The sequence below is a fragment of the Ostrea edulis genome, chromosome 2 (assembly GCF_947568905.1).
Source record: "Ostrea edulis chromosome 2, xbOstEdul1.1, whole genome shotgun sequence".
Classification (NCBI taxonomy): domain Eukaryota; kingdom Metazoa; phylum Mollusca; class Bivalvia; order Ostreida; family Ostreidae; genus Ostrea; species Ostrea edulis.
The window spans coordinates 74,638,914-74,646,190 of NC_079165.1; positions in this window are offsets into that span (position 1 = coordinate 74,638,914).

Consider the following 7,277-nt stretch of genomic DNA (forward strand, 5'->3'; position numbering starts at 1 on the left):
TATTGAGGAACTTGGGAGAAGCCTTGACAGAGCTAGCTCCATAAAAAAAGCGTTAGTAATAGCTGGTGGTGACTTCAACCTTCCGGGATGGGATTGGAGAAGCAAGTCTCTAAAACCGGACGCGGCATACCCCAGTATCCATTACAATTTCACCGACATCCTAGATGATAATGGCCTCGTACAACTAGTGGAGGAACTTACAAGAGGACTCAACACACTAGACCTTCTAGTGACCAACAATCCATCTCGATTCACACGTATTAAGACCATCCCTGGAATATCAGACCACGATATAGTGTTCTCAGAGATTGACATTGAACCATCAAAACGAAAGCAAATTCCTCGTAGAACACCACTCTATAAGAACGCAAATTGGGAATCACTGAAATCGGACATGAACCTAACCCACCAAAAGATCATAGACATGGACGCCTCAGGAGGAACAACTGAAGAACTCTGGCAGACTTTCAAAGAAGACCTAGAGCACAGTATCTCAACACACATACCGCATAAAGTCGCCAAACCTAAAGACAGTCCTCCGTGGCTTACACCAGAGATTCGCCGACTAATACACCGTCGAGACCGTCTCTACAAACACAAGAAGAAATCAGCCAACATCAGCCTGAAATCCAAATTTAAGGAACTAAAGCCTCTTGTGCAAAGAGAACTCAGACGTGCATACTTAACAAACAGTTCCAGTCAGCTTTCTCTACAAAGGATACTCACACCAGTGATGACCTCACAAAGAGATGTAATATGTCAGGAACATTCCCCTCATGTGAAGACCTTCTCATAACAAAAAATGGTGTCATGAAGCTACTACAGAAACTAAACCCCACCAAAGCTGCTGGACCGGATAACATCCGACCTCGAGTATCAAAAGAACTGGCTCCTATTCTTACCATCATATTCAATAGATCCATCAACACAGGAGAAGTTCCTCAAGACTGGAGATCCGCTAATGCGAGCCCTGTATACAAAAAAGGTGAACGATACAAAGCCGAGAACTATAGACCAATCTCACTGACCTGCGTATGTTGTAAACTAATGGAGCATGTTGTTACCAGCCACATCATGAAACATGCAGACCTACAATATACTGTATCCCTTACAACATGGATTTCGTAGCAGACGATCATGCGAAACACAACTTATCGAATTCTTGGACGACATTACCATCAACATGTGTAAAGGAAAACAGACCGACGTTCTAATCATGTATTTCTCAAAGGCTTTTGACAAGGTCAGCCACAGTCTGAAACATTATGGAATCCGAGGTAAAGTCAACAGATGGATAGAAGGATTTCTGCTAAATCGATCAGTCAGTAGTAGTCGTTGGAGAACGCTCACCATGTATAGATGTGGAATCCGGGGTCCCCCAGGGGGGTGTTCTTGGACCTTCATTATTCCTGTTCTACATTAACGACATGCCAGAGGGAATAAAATCCACCGTCCGACTATTCGCCGATGACACTATAGCGTACCTTACCATCTCATCAGACTCGGATGTTTCAGACCTACAATCCGACCTTGACAAACTAGCATTATGGGAAACTACATGGAAGATGCCATTCCACCCTGACAAATGCAACGTCCTAACCATCAGTAGGAAAAAGAATCCCATCAAAACATCTTATATACTGCACGGACACACCTTGCCATCTGTTTCCAGTGCCAAATATCTGGGATGCACTTTCACCTCTAACCTACAATGGAGCCAACATGTCAGTAACATCTGTAACAAAGCCAGTAAAACCCTGGGATTCCTAAAGCGTAACCTAAACATCAGCGCAACATCGCAAGACCAACGCATACAAATCCCTAGTTAGACCTATAGTGGACGCAAGCCCGGTGTGGGACCCATATCACAAAACAGAAATAGACCGAATAGAGATGGTACAACGACGAGGGGCAAGATACGTTACCACAACACCTGGAATGGAGATCACTAGAAAGCAGATGGAGAGATGCCCGACTCGCATTGTTCTATAAGATCGAACATGGCGATGTTGCCATCAGAAAGGGGGACGTCTAATAAGAGCAAGACGATCGACTAGAAATACACACGACAAAAGCTATCTGCTACCATCAACCAACAAGGACTGCCGAAAATATTCCTTCTTCCCACGTACAATTAGGGACTGGAACTCACTACCACCAGAGACAGTGTCGGCACCGTCACTTGAAGTCTTCAAGGCTTCAGTGATCAAACAAATGTAAAAACTGCACGAACTGATTTTTTATCCTGATTTTAAAATTTTACCGCATACGCACCCACATGGCAGTATAATCAATACGTTGATGGTGGCCATTATTGGGCAAACTGTAAGAGCACAGTGAGTAAATTAATGTATATGCCTATGCCAAGGATAACCCATGAAAGCCATATAGCTTATTTCCAATGGGGTCCTTTACCGTGGCATCGCGTCGTCATATGAATACTTTTTCAAACATGGATGAAAACCATTCGGCGAACCTCGTCTAATTCATGTACGAATATTCCGAGATTGGCCAATATAAATATCAGTAATATTTGTCTATTCATTTAAAAAAGCAGTGCCTAGCTCATTAGATATCGGCACGTCGACTGCTGAACTGAAGATAGCAGGTTTGAGTCCATCAGGATTTTTTTTTAAAAAAAATTTAAAGTTTGCTTTCTACTAAAACTGCATTTTTTACTAAATAAAGTAAATTTGAAAGTTTTCAATTTCAAAATATTGTTGTTCATATCCTCCATTTTTTATCCATAGTCAAATTTCTCTGATGTAGCACACCTCCTTAACAACAATTAAACGGGATGACTCAGTCCAGCTTCTTCATCGTCAACTTCCCATAGAACTATGTAGCAATATTCCATTATCTCCTGCATACATGGTGTTTTTGTCTTTCAACTGATTCGACACGCAAGAGCTCGTTCTGCGTATGACCAGTTTTTAAAATCGAGACATGCTAATGACAAACAAGTTCGCGTCACCAGGGATTTCAACAGTCTCGATTGAATAAAGTCAGCATTTAGCATTAAATTCTATGGTCGTTATAACGATGATCTATTTTGCCATTGAGTCAAATGCCGTCTGACATGTTTAATACCGATTGTTAGACCGTTCTTTACCCACTGATTTTGACTACAGATTACTCCGTAGCACTTTCATAAAGTCGCACGGACAAATTTCTCACTAAAGAAGAAGAAGGAGAAAATAATGATAGAAGAAACGGAACAAAAACAATATGTCCCCGACACTATGTGTTCGGGGACATAATCAATGCGTACGGTATTTAAAATGTATACTATTGATGACACTGGTCAATGATATTGCTTATATGTCATCAGTGGCAGCGTTAATGTGTAGGTCACCCGGCTCCCTCCCCCGGCCTTGTTAAAATTTTCAAATTTTAGGTAAATCGTGGTCTCTTGTCTAGAAAAAAAGCGATAAAAGGAAGCAATCTTTTTTCTTTTTTTTTTTTTTGCAATTTCAGATAATTTAATATATGTTATCCCCCCCCCCCCCCCCCAAGAAACATTAAAGTTTGTGTCAATTTATTGATTTCACCTCATTAAAAATGACAGGAAATAGAATTACTACATAGGAGACACAGTTTCAGCCCTATAAAACTCAGGAGCTTCACCCTAGATACATTTGTAGATCCACTGGGGGCCTTAATTAAGATGACCCCCAGTCTCATGAAGTTGCCCCTCCACCCTCAATTCCTGGATTCGGCCCTGGTAATGACTCTAAGTAACATTTTAATTGATGAACAAGAAGTTGTAGATATTATCACAATACTTTCAATCAATAAAGCTTGACCCAGATTCACTGTTGCTGTTCCTATAACCACTTATAATAAACAGGTCATTGTCAGAAAACATGTTTCCATCTTTTTGGAAGATCGCTCACGTTATTCCTCTTTTCAAAAAGGAAGACCCATCAACATCTAATTATAGGCCTGTCTCGCTGCTATCATTATGGAGGGAGTAATTTTCAAACATGTACATATATATGATTACTCTCATAGTAATGATTTATTTTATCGATATCAAGCCGGATTGATCACTGTTCGTTATCTTCGCTTTCCATTCTTATCTGGACATCATACTGTTTATCAATTATTAGAAACAAATAGTATAGTTGAAAGTATTGACGAAGGAAAATCATGTTTGGTATGTTGTGATCTTTCAAAATTGTTTGATAGTGTGTGGCAAAATGGTTTCATATTGAAATTACAAACTTATGATACGTCTGTCAATCTTTTACAGTCCCGTGGGGATCCGGGTTAGAATAGGTCCTCAGTGCCCCTTGCTTGTCGTAAGGGCGGTCCTTCGGATGAAACCGCAAAAACCGAGGTCCCGTGTCACAGCAGGTGTGGCACGATAAAGATCCCTCCCTGCTCAATGGCTATAAACGCCGAACATAAGCCTAAATTTTGCAGCCCTTCACCGGCAGTGGTGACGTCTCCATATGAGTGAAATATTATCGAGAGGGACGTTAAACAATATTCAATCAATCAATCTTTTACAATAGTTAAAACTATTTATGTCACAGATCACAAAAAGTAATATACAAGGACCTTTTATCGTCAAAACTTCATATGTACATGTATTTGCTGGTGTACCCCAAGATTCTATTTTAGGACCTTTACTATTCTTACAATGTAATTTATATCAAAATGATGTTGTCATTAGGAATTAAGGTGTATCATTCAAAATGGTTAAACTGTATAAAATATATCTTAATTAGGACTGGTGATATCCAGATTAGGGCAAACACGGACCCCTAAACACACCAGAGCCTATGTGAAGTAAACTATACCCTGTTGATCGGTCGCACTCGCCGTGAGCCCTATATCTTGATCAGGTAAACGGAGTAATCCGTAGTAAAAATCAGTACATAAAGAGCGGCCTTACAATTGGTATGAAACACCTCAGATAAAATTCGACGTAATGATAGGTGGTACACTTGTATATGTAAATAAGATCGTTATAACAACCATATTATTTGCGAAATGCTGACATCAAACGGGACTGTTGAAACCCTGTAACATCAACTTGTTTGTCAGAAGCTTGCCTCGATTTAAAAATTGACCATACGCAGAACATGTCCTCGCGTATCGAATCAGTTGCAAAACACACCTCGATATATCTAAATGTCGAGTTGAAGGCCACAGCAAGAGATCTTTTCTTTACATGTGGTAGGTTTTGAATAAATTCTGACTGATAAGAATTTTTTTTAAAAAAATAGGTCAGCTAATAAAGGAGCACAGTTCGTGCCCATGGGGATTCCAACAGACTTTTGGAAGATGTGATCACCAAAGACTACCTAAATATCGTCAATAGGGAATCGAAGCATCTTTTTATTATTTGTGCGTAGATCAGAGTGGTGTTTCAAAAAGTAATTTTTAGATGAATGATGGCAAGATATGAACATTTCCGTGTTCGTTTTTTTTATTGAAGAAATAGCTGTCTATGGTGTATAAAGCCTAATCTTTAATTTATAGGAAGGAACGGTCGTGGAAGGAGTCGAAAAGCCATACGTTTTGATGCTGTTGATTTTGGAAAAGTTTTGTGATTTCCAATTTACTAAAAGTTGTTTTGAATTTTTTAGAACCCACATTTGATTTACACCACTTGTCGTACATGTTGCACAACACAATGCGCCTGAAGTTTTTCCTTCACAGCAGTTGATATTTTTGTGAGAAACATAGATAAAGGCTTGGTACCGGGGTAAATGTAGAACATTTGCTAGATCCAGCAATGTATCTGTTAGTGGTTTTGTGAAATTTTGGGATCCAGGATACGTACGGTAACTCATATTCATTCACCCCACTGATTGGGACATCAAATGTGTTTAAAACTAAGCGTAATTTTGAAAAATTTAATATGTATACGGTGTGACCGTTATACCGAGCGAAGCATGTACGTAACTCCGTGTCCCGAGTGGTAATCATAATTCCGTTAAGTACGGTAGATTATGATTCATTTAAAAATATATATTTTGAATGAAATTTCCTTGCCCTAAACACCCCGTAACATCTCAATATTAAAGGAGTTTATATGGGGACAACAGTTTTACATGATCCGCCTATTCATTGAACGCGGGAAATAAAACGCAAGGCGACGTAAACTGTGCATTGTGACGTCACATTTAGCCTCGACTTTTTTCTCTTTTTCAAAGCAAATAATTATACCGAGCGAAGCTCGGACGGGCCGAAGGCCCGTCCGCGAAGCAAGGCTCTAAAGGTAACACGTATGTAAAAGAAAAAAGTCAAAATCAGCAAAAGAAAAAGAGGCAATCTCTTTATACGTTCACTGAATTTTTCGTGATCCATATGGGCGCCGCCATTTATTTTTTCATCACCTGCTTCAACAGTTATTCGTGTTTTATTATGAATGCAAATAATAGACGACTCTGACGTGCAATTCGTAATTTAAACACTCTGTTTGTTCAAAGTGAATAGTATAATTTTCATTATAACAGGTTTTAGCAAATAATTACATATAAAACCGTAATACGACTAAATAGATGAACGAGTTCATGAGTTTCTTAAAATAATAATATACGATAACATTACGGTTACATTTTTACCATTTTGAATTTATTGGTTAATTTTGTTTAGTTTTATAACGGCCTTTTTCATTGCATACGGAATGTATTATTGTTGTTTATAATTGTTCGCTTTGTAAAAGGTTGAGGCTAAATATGACGTCACAATACACAGTTTACGTCGCCCTGTGTTTTATTTCCCGCGTTCAATGAATAGGCGGATCCTGTAAAGCTGTTGTCCCCATATAAACCCCTTTGATATTGAGATGTTACTGGGTTTTTAGCGCAAGGAAAATTTCATTAAAAATATATATTTTTAAATGAATCATAACCTGCCATACTTAACGGAATTATGATTACCACTTGGGACATTCCAATGACCATTACATGCTTCGCTCGGTCCAACGGTCACACCGTATACATATTAAACAACAATAATACATTCCGTATGCAATGAAAAAGGCTGTTAAAACTAAACAAAATTAACCAATAAATTCAAAATGGTAAAAAAGTAACCGTAATTTTATCGTATACTCTTATTCAAAGAAACTCATGAACTCGTTCATCTATTTAGTCGTATTACGGTTTTATATGTATTTATTTGCTAAAACCTGTTACAATGATAATTATACTATTCACTTTGAACAAAATGAGTGTTTAAATTACGAATTGCACGTTAGAGTCTTCTATTATTGGCATTCAAAATAAAACACGAATAACTGTTGAAGCAGGTAATGA